The sequence below is a fragment of the Protopterus annectens genome, chromosome 8.part0, assembly GCF_019279795.1.
Source record: "Protopterus annectens isolate FY-2018-M chromosome 8.part0, PAN1.0, whole genome shotgun sequence".
NCBI lineage: Eukaryota > Metazoa > Chordata > Ceratodontiformes > Protopteridae > Protopterus > Protopterus annectens.
The window spans coordinates 810,883,028-810,896,207 of NC_056741.1; the positions used below are offsets into that span (position 1 = coordinate 810,883,028).

Below are 13,180 nucleotides of genomic sequence, written 5' to 3' on the forward strand. Positions count from 1 at the left end.
CCCTGGAGAATGGCTCTTACAAAGCCTGTTCTACACCTACAGAAGGAATCAAGTATGTACAGCAAACCAAGTTGCAGCTTCTTGAATACATCTAGACTCTAACCATTCCCGAAAGGTCATATATAACAAAGGCCCTGGAAGAGTAGGCCATGACCCTACCTGAAATAGTTCTATTGTGGTTACTATAAAACAACCATTTGGAAATCTGTTTTGACACAGGTTGCCTCTTCTTTTTACCTTAACAACAAATGAACAACTGAACCAAAGATCTGTAAAACTTAGTTCTGCCAGGACAGTACCAGAATTGTTTGAAGACATCCAAGGCATGGACTATCCTCTCTCTCTCTCATTTTTGGGTTCAGGAAAGAAAACTGGGAGAATAACAGTTTGGTTTAAATTAAACTTGGATTCAGCTTCAGGCATAAAAAGATTAGTTCTCAAAGAAAACCTGTCCCTGTAGAAAAAAAGTTTGGGTTCACTCGCCATAAGAGCTTACAACTCAGATACCCTTTTTGCAGAGGTCAAAGAAATTGGTATTTTTTTTCCATGTTAAGAACATCAAATTACTCAGGTTAGTCGGATTCAAATGAAGCAGATGTTAGCTTCTCCAACACAAAATTAAAACCCTAAGGAGGAGCTTCAAAAATATTTTGGCATGAACAGCAAAACCCCCTTCAAAAACATTTTGCCAAGAAAATGCACTGAAAGTGGAGGATCCATCAGCAGACGTACTGAAATGCCCAAAAAATGAATTCCGACAGAGGAATAAAAAGGCCTATAGGATAGTAGCTCACAAAAATACTGCACAACCAGAGAACAACTAGCCCTAAATGGGTGCTAGTTATGTTGATAACACAGACTAGAAAACCTTTTCCATTTGCTAATATATTATTTCCTAGAGGCAGGCTTTCTTGTTTTCATTAGTACCTGTGGCACGTCCTCAGTAAACAGCTACCTAAAGGGAATTAAGACCATGACATCCAGGTAGTCAACTGAAGTTGAACAACATCAGGGTGCATCAACCACCACTTCTTATGTGAACAGATCCAGTCTGTGAGAAGATTGTGATAACTGCCCCTGGCATTTCCAAAGGAATGGAGAACCGTGGTTGCCTGGGCCAGAAGGGATTCACCTCAATGATTTTCAGGGATTCCTTCTGAATCCTCAGAAACACACTGGATATCAATGGAAAGGATAGAAAAGCGTACAGGACCATCTCTGTCAAAGGAAAAGCAAAGACCACATGAAATCCTGGAGCAGAATCCCACCATATGATTCTTCAAAGAGGAGGCAAAAATGTCTACTTGAGGAATTCCCCACAGATGGATCAAATCTTGGTAGACCCCTTAAACTAGTTTTCATTTGTATGGGTCTGCCAGTGTTCTGCTTAGCCTGTCTGCCACACAATTTTGTTTGGACAAAATGCAACATGGCTGCACAGTAAGACTGCTTTGAAGCTATAGCTCAAGGTAACATGGCTAGTCTGCAGAGACTGTACAACCTGGTTCCCCCTTGCTTTATGCTGTACCAGAAGACGATGGTATTGTCTGTAACAACTTGAAGAGGCCCTGAAGACTAAAGATAATTCACAGTGTTGAATGCCTTGACTGGGGCAACTATCTGTTTTATATTTATGTGCTTTTGCCTCCCCTTGGTGTCTCAGACACCTTGCACTTTTATCCCTCCTGAAATTGTTCCCCAAGCAAAGTTTACAAAGTCTGTGGTTAATGACTGCTTTGGAACAGGGAAGGAAAAGGGTAGACCTATATTTAGGGAAATCTGTGGTCTCCACCAAATGATTTCCCTTATGATAACCCAGCAATAGGATCTGAAAAGACAAAGGGTGTTGGTGCTAGGACCAAAGAAACTTCAGATACCACAGTATCTTTCTCATATGGGAGTTCTGCAGGGATATCATAGGAATCGTAAAAGCCATGACACCCAATATCCTAAGTTATTCCCTCTCAGTGAAAGAAGTCTGAGTGGAAAATCCTAGAAACAGATATAGATTATTTCCCCCCGTGGAAATAAAGCTCCTTATACTGTGTTGTCTAGAAGACATCCCAGAAACACAATCCTGTGAGAAAGAGTCAAGACTTTTGAATGCTCTCCTTGAATCCCAGGTGTGTAAAAAAATCTCTCACCGAAGAGACAGATTCCTGACACTTTGAAAAAAAAACTCTGCAGAGATACACAATTCATCCAAATGTGGATATCATGTGCCCTGCAATGAGCTCTAACTGGAGATACACATTCTGAACACTCAGAGCAATAAGTAGTCCAAAGAGTAAGGCAGAGAACTGATAATGTGATCTAGACACACAAAACCTTAAGAAACACCAGAAGTCTGAATGAACATGAAAGTAATAAGCATCTCTTAAATCTAATGCTGCAAGGAAACTCGACTGAGGAAGAAAAGGTACCAGGTTATGAAGTGACATGACTGAATTAGTGCACTTTCACAACAGGGTTCAGGAAAGAAAAATCCAGAACTGGTCTCCAAGTATTTTCTTTCTTTGGAGCTAAAACATCCTTAGGGGGAAAAATAATAAAAAAAAAAATTAGAAGCTTCCCCACCTGGGAATGCAGAACCAGTCATATTACTCCCCAAGACAGCATGTGATGAAGGACAGGTGGAAACAAAAGACTCTGGTCTGGAGGATGAGAAATTACCCCCTGGAAAGAAAGAATTCCCTCCCATCTGCAACCCTGATGAATGATCTACAAGGCCCATTTGGCTGAAACTATCTGCTGCCAAAGAAAAAAGTGGAGATTTAAACTTTGTAAAAGAAAAAAAAAAAAAGATGCTGCCAGGTGGGAGAGGGGAACAAAGTCTTTTGCCATTTCTTCTTAAATGTCCGTTTACCTGTATTTTGTTGAGATTGCTTATTTTGTTTATCTGAATTATATGAGTGACAGAATTCCATGAAAAACTTGGAAAGGAGGGCTTAGAAATCTACACCCTGTATCAGCTTACCTCTTCCATCATGTTTTTTGATCACTTGTGCAGCAGAGGGGTCAAAAACTAAATCTCTATTCAAAGAAGAATCTAAAATCTAATTTTTATCATCATCTGGGAGGTTCTGAGAATGCAGCCATGCAAACCTCCTTCAAAACAGTACCATTGGCCACAGTCCTTGAAGAAATTTCAACACAAACACTGCAAACAATGAGTAGTGATTTGAATAGAATAACTGAAACTATGTAAAACAGATTTTTTCCTCACAAGAAGAAACTACAGATAAAACATTCCTCATACTTTCACAATTATGAAATTAAAAATTCTGAAAATTGAAGTTGAAGAATACATTTTTCCCCCATTACTTATTAATAATCTTCCCATCCTTATAAGAAAGAGAAGGATTGGAATTAACTAAGTGTTAACTAAGCAACAGAAGAATTAATTAAAGCAATAGCTGCTGGATCAGGTTTGGGAAAGACTGTGTATGAAAACTTAAAAGATTGAGGAACTCAGTACATCCAATCTGCCTTTTCAGGAGCAACTCCAAAGCTAACAGAACTGAAGGAATGGGTGTATGTTCTGGAAATTCTTCAACAGCTCATATGTTCTTAGGGAATGGGAAACCTCTGTGTCCAACTGAAAACATTGGCACATTCTAGACATAGGGACAATCCGAAATTAAACTCTCCTCACAGTCTGAATCAGAAATCTGCACAGAAAACCCTGCATCTGTCCCTTCATCCTCATGTCCAGATTCAGAATCTTGAATCTCCTCAAGAAAGGAGATATCCCTCTTTCTTTTACCAGAAACTACTTTATAAGATGAACAGCAGCCTGAATTTAATCCTGAGCCAAACCCCGTAAAATACTCCTGGCTAAGGAAATTTGAATATGAATAGATAGATGCTTAGTTTTCTAATTCTTTGACAAGCAAAATGGGACCAAATGCGTTATTAAAGGTAGCAGCTTCATCAGGAATGGGCACAACATTCTGACAAAACAGGGGAAGCCTTCCTTGTTACCTCTCCCAAGACCAACAAGGGTTGCTCTCCCTTAACCCACTGAGGGGACACCAAAAGTCAGAGGACATTACTAATCCCCAGTCCACAGAGGCTGTAGGTGCTACACCAGAAAGTTCTAGGGTAAAAGATGAGTGGTTGAGGTATAACTAATGGCCAAAGCCACATCACCCATCTGCAGCTGAGGAAAATACCTAGCCTGCTGTGATGCCAAAGGCTGTTTTGCTTATTCTTTTTCTTTTTGTGGCTATAAGGACAGACAAAGTGGTCCACAGTCAAGATGAAAATGGTGCCTCTTTCTCAGAGAAAACAATCAGCAAATGCCGGTAAAAACTAAAAATCTTTAAAAGTTACCTTTTTTCAGACAAATGCAGCAAAAAGAACTTTAAAATATCCACAAAGTACAATAAATAAATTCTTCACAGAAAAAAATTGTTTTCAGTTTAACAATTTGCAGCGGTAGCGTTGTCGCCTCACAGCAAGACGCTGCCCCGTTCGATTCTCAGCTGCAGCGTCTTCATTTGTGGAGGCATGCGTGAATGAGCGTGCCTTCGTTGAAGGTTGTGCGTCAGGGCTGGTAACTAGTCACGTAAAAATCCACTACCAAACATTAGCGGACTGGAGTTCCGCTGTGGCGACCCCTAACCAGGATAAGCCGAAAGACACAACAACAACAACACTGACAGGGAAAAAAGCACACTCCTATTTAAAAGTATATACAGCCTCATGACATTCCTTAAAAATACAAACTCCTAGCTTTAAAATAACTTTTCTGAAGAGAAAAGTATTAACAAAAAGATTATAAAAAGGATTTTTTTTTTTTTTTTTTTTACCAAAAGGGAACTTAACTGGCCAAACTAACAGCACAAGCAGACTACCAATCCTCAAAAGCCTCAGATGAATGAACTCTTCCTCGACCGTAAAGATCTGAAGGGCTTGGTGCCAAAACTCGTCTTTTAATCAGCTAAGGGTGAGCTGCCAGATAGTTTGGGTGCTTGGAAGGTACCCTAAATCTTTGGAAGTTGGCCGGCTGTTATATGCTTGGTAGGGTATAACCCATATATCCAAGGCTACCACAGCAATGATCAACCCCCTTACTTACCCATACTAACTCTGCAGTTGCACAATTGTGGAGAAGTCAGCAAAATCACAAAAAGTCTAATTTTAACCAACAATTTATTTCTGAGGCAAATGAAAGTCATGTACATGCATACCTCAGCAGACAGGACTAGATTCCACAGACAACAGTCAGCTCAGCACCAATTAAGACTTTCTCACCTGTACCTTCCCCCAATCTCCTATAATGCTTTGCACCTCGCTGCTTTTCCAGGTCATGTGTGCACATGAGAACAGCAAGCACAAACACACAACACACTAATACATTACCATTAGCAAAGGATGCCTTAAAGTTTTCTGCAAAGTTACAGTTTCTTAGTTGGGCACACTGACGAATTACTATAAGTGCACCAACTGCTCAAGCTGCACCAATAATGATATAATGAGATAGCTGTATGGGCAAGACGGACATTGTCTGGGACTGTAGCTTTCTTCTTAGATCTCCAGGTGACAATCTCATCATTATGCCGGGAATCTCACCCACTAGTTCACACTGGAACCTAACAATGTGGTAACATGCTTACCAAAGTGATACAAAACCCTTGATTCCCTATCTGGTAGAAGGGCTATAAGACTCTTAGATGTCTTTTGATAGCCACTACCATTTACCATGACAATAGCTAGTACAGTCTCTGTCCAGAACTCCCCAGTTATTGGTATCCCAGAAGATCCAGTCTGGTTTCCTAAGCACAGGCACTACTACAATCTCGCTCCTGCAAGACTTGCTGCATGACAAGAGCAGCCATACTACTGGCCTTGGGAACAAGCCATGATGACAGTGGGTCAAAGGGGAAGGCCTACTGAAGAGTTTCCTCAGATGGAGAGAAGGTCATAGCAGGACAAGCACCCCTCTACATCATTAGTATAAAAACCTCAATAAACTAGAAGTCGTCAAGAGGGAAAAATGAGGAATCCTCTAAACTTTCAATCTGAAGAATCCTCTCATCTCAATCTTGCTATATGGAGTAAGTCTCCATGGGGGATGCCACCTCTTCTAGTGCTTCTTTAGACCTCCCAGACAGAAACCTCCCAAGGATGAGAAAGAATAATCGTGGTAAAATTCTCCATACCTCTCTCTGAAGTGGCCTTCTGCTCCCCTGCCCCTCTGTCAAAAAGAACATTTGTCTACAGGCTCAGATTTTTCAGAATCCAGGGCCAATGTCCATAATGGTGTAAGAAGCAGGATTAGTCAGTCAACAACTGTGCTGTCATCTACATCTGGCCATCTTCACTGACATCAAAGCTGCCAATGTTGAGTGATCAAAGGTGCTGAGGTTTTGATGTTAGCAAAATGCATGCTGGAGCACCCCATGCCAGCCCTTTACATAAAAGGATAACACAACTGCAGACAAAGCTTTGGCTTGAGACAATGGGCCATCAACACCACCATCCAGGGGCAAACCTTCAATGCCAATTATCTATGCTTTTGTAGCATTCAGTATTGAACAAGTCAGCACAGATGCTACCAACAAGGCCAAAGAATGAGAATAAATTGGAGACAGCCTCTCAGCCTTGATTTGACTAGTACCAAACTGGGGGCCACAGAAGAGACATCCAAACTGGAGAAGACTGTAGAAGAAGAGAATCCAGTCACCTTCACAAAATGTTTTCTTCTAGTCCACATACACAGATAAAAAAAGACTGCACAGGTAACAAAAGGACATGACAGGCACAGCTGAAGGATGTCTGGAGAAAGGCAAAAACAGACAACTCTGATTCAAACAAAGAAGGAACACTGCTGAGACATTTTATGAGAGGAACATCTGTAGCAACAGAAACCTGCACCTGAAAAATACAACAAAAGTAGCAGGCTTTTCCAGATGAATTTCAAGTCATCTTCATGATCGTGGGGGAGCCAGTCTCCACACTTGGAATCTTAGAAAGAGAAGTCCATGAAAATGATTCAGAAGACTGTTATTTGCATTCTATGCTTTTTCCTGCCCTGGGTCTCAAAACTGTTAGAGAGTCCTTTGCCAATCAACTTTTAGAATTAAACTTGTTTTTTGTTCCTTAAGAGTCCTAAGCTAATCTGTCAACATTCAAATTATCCATAGCTGAACAAAATACACATACACACACCCCTTGTGTTTATCCAAAGGCAGGATTTTATGCCTGCACTTTTTTTGGCATTTCCCAAGTCCAGAATACCTAGAGTTTACTTTAATTTAGCTATTCTGTGCCAAATGACTACAGTAACCAAAAGCAAAAATACTAAGAAAACTATACACAAATGACAACAGTAGGCACCAACAAGGGAATAAAGCTTCACTAGAACACTTGGCTATAATGGTGGTCTTAGCCTGGAGAACAGTGGAAAGATGCAACAAACTTAAAAAGTTGGACAGATGTGACCTACAACTGATGCTAGACAGGAAAGATGTTGAGAAAGAGGAAGAGCAAAATGGGAAATAAAAGGGATCGAAATAATTTTAAAAAGGATTGTTAAGTATCAACATAAACAGCCTGAAGCAGTTTCTCAAGTGGCAAACATGGTATGGAGAAGCACAGAAGACCAGATAAAATTTCCAAAGATATGCAGGGTGAGAGAGCCTGGAAAGTGATAAATATACATATACAGAGATGCCTAGTACCTGCAGCAGCAAGTTCTGTCGGTTGAAGTGAATGGACAGGATCACATAAGACAGCAAACTTATGTAAAATCTTAACATAACAGTAGGTGCCATTCTTTTCAATGTTACAGTATTCATCACTGAAGGAATCTGTAGAAGAGAGCGTGTGTTACAACTTTAAGAAGCAATTCCAAGTGTAGGCACGTGCAGGCAGCAGTGCCAATTTGAGAGAACAGCCAGAGTGTTAACACGTACGAGTGCAGCAGTCAACCAGTTTATAAGTTTAAGTTACTAAGCCTTAATCCTGATGTGTCTGTATATAATAAAGCTACTTGAACTGTTCATCTGTTTTATCCTGACCAGATGGGCGACGTGGTGTCAGAACCGGGACGGAGTATGCAAATTCAAGTCATGAGATGCAGAGTTGACGGTGAAGGTATATTGGAGCAGGCTGGGTGATGCAGTGCTCAGATGATCAAAAACGGCCAGAAATGAAGTTCAGGTAACCAAAACTCACACCAATGATTCATTTTGTAAAGAAAACTATACAAAGTATTCATAAAGTACATAAGGCATTACTAATCAAACAAGTAGCACAAACCGTATTAATCAAATGAAAGGCACAAAACACGTTGTTGATTAAACTAAGTGTTCGAAACCATGATATTTGATAAAATTATCAGAAATACTTATATGGGGTTCAGAGTTACCTCTGATTTGCACAATGAGCATGTTTAAAGTAAAATGAGCACAAGAAATGTATGAGCATGATAACAGGTCAAATGGGCATAATGTTATTGTGTCTCTTGGCTTTTCCCAATTAGGGGTCGGCACAGCGGAACTCCGGTCCGCTAATGATTAGCAGTTGATTTTTACGTGCTGAGTTGCCAGCCCTGAAGCGCAACCTTCAACGAAGGTACGCCCATTCACGCATGTCTCCACGCAGAAGACACTCTAGCTGAAAGTCGAACCGGACAGCGGCTTACTGTGAGGCTACAAAGCTACCGCAACACCACCACCGCAAATGGGCATAATCAGTACAATAAAAGGGCAAAATAAGCTTAGAAAAGCAAGGCGACTGCATGTTTTTTAGTAAACGACCGTGTTTTGGCATGAGCTACCATTTCGCATTGACCAAAGCCATTCAAAGCATAACTAGAGTTGTCAGACGCATCTCAGAGTGCGCAAAGTGTTTGCAGTATGTGCTTTATTACAGTGCAATTATTTCAAAGAGTTTACTGTATGCAAAGTGCAGTTATTTTGCAAAGTGCAGTCATCAAAGTACAGCCATTTCAAAAAGTTTCTTGTGATGTGTACATTCATTCGCAGAGTGCCACCATTTCAAAGTGTTTCTTACACCGTACAAAGTTATTTCGCAAAGTACAGTTATTTTGAAAAGTTTCTTGTGCTGTATACAGTTCATTTGCAAGTGCAGTCATTTCGACATGCTTCTTACACTGATAAGGGGTGGTTTCACAAAGAGCAGTGTTTTTAAAGTGTTCTTTTACTACAGAGACTTATTTAGCAAAGTGCAGTTGTTTCAAAGAGTCTGTTGTACTACTGGGCATAGTTACAAGTTCTGGCATAGATATAGGTGTGTGTGTGTGTGTGTGTGTGTGTGTGTGTGTGTGTGTGTGTGTGTGTGTGTGTGTGTGTGTGTGTGTGTGTGTGTGTGTGTGTGTGTGTGTGTGTGTACACAATTTCAAGCACCATTACTACTGTGTGTTGATATGGCAGAGGCATTTCACAGACCCAGTCCGCAAGTTTGGTCACAATATTGAAGAGAATTGGAGAGTATTTCAGCAGGAATACATTTTCATACAAGCAGCTTTTTCTGACAAAAATGCACGTACGAGGGCATTTATTTTGCTTAACTTAGTTGGGTCAGAAGCCATTGAAAGAGAGCATTCATTTGTGTATGCACAAGCAGCATATGCAGGAGAAGTAAAAAACCTCCATATAGTTTTACCAGCTGAATCAAAAGGGGACCCAGAGTGGCTGAAAAGTAAATTTAGAGAAATGTGTAACCCCAGACAAATGTTACATTGGAGGGGCACCTGTTTTATACAAGAGACCAAAAGCCAGGAGAAACTTTTGCAGCTTATATTACTAACTTGAGAAAATAAAGCTAAAACGTGCAGGTTTGGTGATCTGAAAGATGAGTTGATACAGGACAGGCTTGTGTGTTGTGTTAATAATGCTGCAGTGAGAAAGATTTTGCTTCATGACCGTGATTTAATGTTGAGCAAAGCTACAGAGATTTGTCAAATCCATGAGCTTACAGAAAGACACACAAGTATGCTTGCAAGTGCATGGTTTCAGCAGCCTCTAGAGCAAGCGTAGACTGCATGCAGAACGTGGCTAGCAGAAACAGTCTTAAGCACATGGCAGCTGAAGCCCCTGCAGGTTTTCCAGGGAGGACCCGTCACTTTCCAGCAAGTTCTAAGACTAGCTCAGCAAAACAGACATGCTCAGTCCAACATAAGGGTGAGTCAGCAAAACCCAAGTCAAGTTTTACTGTTAACTGTTGTAATTCTGGTGCCAATCATGTGTCTAAAAGACTGACTTGCTTAGCATTTGATCAGCAATGCCACAGGTGTAAAAAATGGAGCCACTTTAAAAGCTTTTATAAATCAAGCAAGTCTCATTCAATTATTAAGAAAGGTCACTCAAAACAAGCAAGTTAATCAGGTAGAAAATTGCAACCCTACTTTCTATGTACATGGTGTATCAGTGGTCAGTGAAAAAGTTAATGCAGTAGATTTGTTGGCAAAGAAAAAAGTTTTGTACTATCCTGATCAATGGTAAACCCACAGAGCTTAAAGTAGACACTGGTTCAAAGTGTAATGTTATGTCAGCAGAAACATTTGCTACAGTAAGTGCTGGTGAACAACACAGTTTGGTTAATTGAGCAAAGCTTGTTGCTCATGGAGGTGAAGAGATTCAAACCAAAGGCTCAGTAGTGCTTTCATGCTATTCAGTTGGGAACAGTTACACCTTACAATTTTATGTAGTCAGAAGACCTGTGCAGTCACTGTTAGGTCTCAGACAGTTTAAGAATGAAACTGCTTTCTTTTACCACAAAAGTCCATCATGTAAGCACATGTCCTAGTTCCAGTTTCACTGATACTATGAGTATGCTGATGTTTTCAATTACAAGCTAGGCAAACTTCCAGTTGTGAACTTCAAGAAAGTAGACCCAGAGGTCAGTCCAGGGGTCAGACCAGCGAGGAGAGTTCCAATAGCTTTGCAGGACAAAGTCAAGGTCCAGTTAGATAAGATGGTGCAGCAAGGTGTGATTTGTCCAGTCACAAAACCAACAGAGTGGGTGTCTTCCATGGTAAAAGCTCATAACAAAAGCGAAGATGAAATCAGAATATGCATTGACCCAAGAGACTTGAACAAAGCATTAAAAAGCGGCCCCACCATCCTATGGGTTAAGTCGAGGAGGTTGCCACCCTCATGCCAAGTGGCACTGTTTTTTCTGTCTTGGATGCAGAGTTCATTTTGGCAAGTAATGCTTGATAACAAATCTTCTCTACTGACTACATTCAGTACTCCATTTAGTAGATACAGATTTCTCAGAACCCCTTTTGGAATAAATTCTGCCAGTGAAGTCTTTCAGTGTACAATGAAGCAAATTTTTTCAGGTTATGTATGCGCTATAACAGTGGATCATTTACTAGTTGGAGGCAATGGAGAAGAAGAGCATGGCAGAAACCTCAGGAAAGTTCTGGACAGAGTGAGTGAAGTGAACTTGAAGCTTAATCCCCTGAAATATAAATTCAGGCTACAAGAAGTTACTTAGGCAGGTCATTTATTTACCAGTACAGGCTTACAACCAGACCCTTCCAAACAAGCAGCCATTCTTGAGATGAAAGCTCCAGACAATGCCCAAGCCTTACAGCATTTCCTTGGTATGGATAACTATTTGGGCAAGTTTATACTGGACTTTAGTGAGTTATCAGCGCCTTTAAGAGGGCTGACATGCAGAACTATTGCCTGGACATGGTTGGAACTGCACCAGAGAGCATTTGATAACATCAAACAGCAAATTGCCAATCCATCTACATTGAAATACTATGATATCCACAAACCAGTAATTCTTTCCTGTGATGCTTCAAAGTTTGGTCTTGGTGCAGTTATTCTTCAAGAGGGAGACCAGTTGCTTATGAGTCTATAACTCTTACTCAAACTGAAATGCAGTATGCTCAAATTGAGAAGGAACGTTTGGCAATTGTGCTCACATGTTTGAAGTTCCATGATTATATTTCTGGCCGAGCTATCCAGATAGAGACTGATCATCAACCTCTAGTCACTATTTTAAAGAAGCCTATACATAAAGATCCAGCAAGACCACAAAGAATAATGTTCAGATTACAAAAATACAACTTCAAAATGTTCTATACAAAAAGCAAACTTCTTTATCTGGCCGATACCTTATCCAGATCGCCCAGAAATACCACAGAACAGCTTGATGCAGAGAATTGTGACTTTGATGGCATGGAAGTGCATAATTTTTTTACCACAAGACTTGATGAGCTAAGAGATCATACAAAGACTGATCCAATTTTGCAAAAGAACAACCACTTCATTAATGTTGGATGGCCATCAAAACAATCTTGTGTACTGCCAGAAGTGCATCCTTATTTTCCTTATACAGATGAGATGCTGAGAGAAGATGGTATCATTTTCAAAGGTCTTTAATTACTGTTCCTACGTCCTTACAACATGAATATATTCAGATTTTGCATAGTGGCCACCCAGGTTCCAAAGCTACCAAAAGAAGGGTGAGAGAACTACTACTTTGGCCTGCTCTTGTCAAAAGACAATGACAGAGTGCTTTCATCTTCTTCAGTATACAATAGTACTAAACCACACTTGCAAAAACAACTGCTTCACCTAAGCCAGATTCCTGAACTAGCTTGGTCAACAGTAGCTACTGACATATTTGAGTGGAACAATCAGCATTATTTAGTGTTGGTCGACTCTTATTGGAACTGGTATGAGATCAATTTGCTACCTAACCTTAAGTCCAGTACAGTTATTACTAAGTTGAAACGTCATTTCTCAGTCCATGGTAGACCACACAAAGTTATTTTTGGCAATGGTACCCAGGTTACCAGTCAATTATTTCAGAAATTTGCAAAAGAGTAAGACTTTATCCATATTACTAGCAGTCCGGAATACCCACAGTCAAACGTCCTGGGTGAATGTGCTGTATAGAGTGCAAAGCAATTACTAGTGAGATCAAAGCATGACAATACCAATATCTTCTTGAATCTACTTAATCTCAAAAATATACCCCATGACAACCTACTTGGCTCGCCTGCTCAGAGACTTCTAACTAGGGAAACCAGAACAACCTTGCCTATCGGTTCTAGTTTGCGGATGCCTAAAGCTAAAAAACAAGAGAGCAATCAAAGCCCAACTATTTAAGAAGCGTTCCTTTCAAAAATTCCAGCTATGATAAAGCGAAAAGATTTCTGTCTTTCTTTTTTTGGCTGGGGAAA

General features: G+C 40.3%; 1 protein-coding gene across 1 annotated transcript in view; it reads right to left on the bottom strand.

Moving 5' to 3' along the window:
• Positions 1-13,180, bottom strand: part of ELK1 (ETS transcription factor ELK1) — a 743,407-nt gene that overhangs the window by 470,690 nt on the left and 259,537 nt on the right. The window lies entirely within an intron of this gene.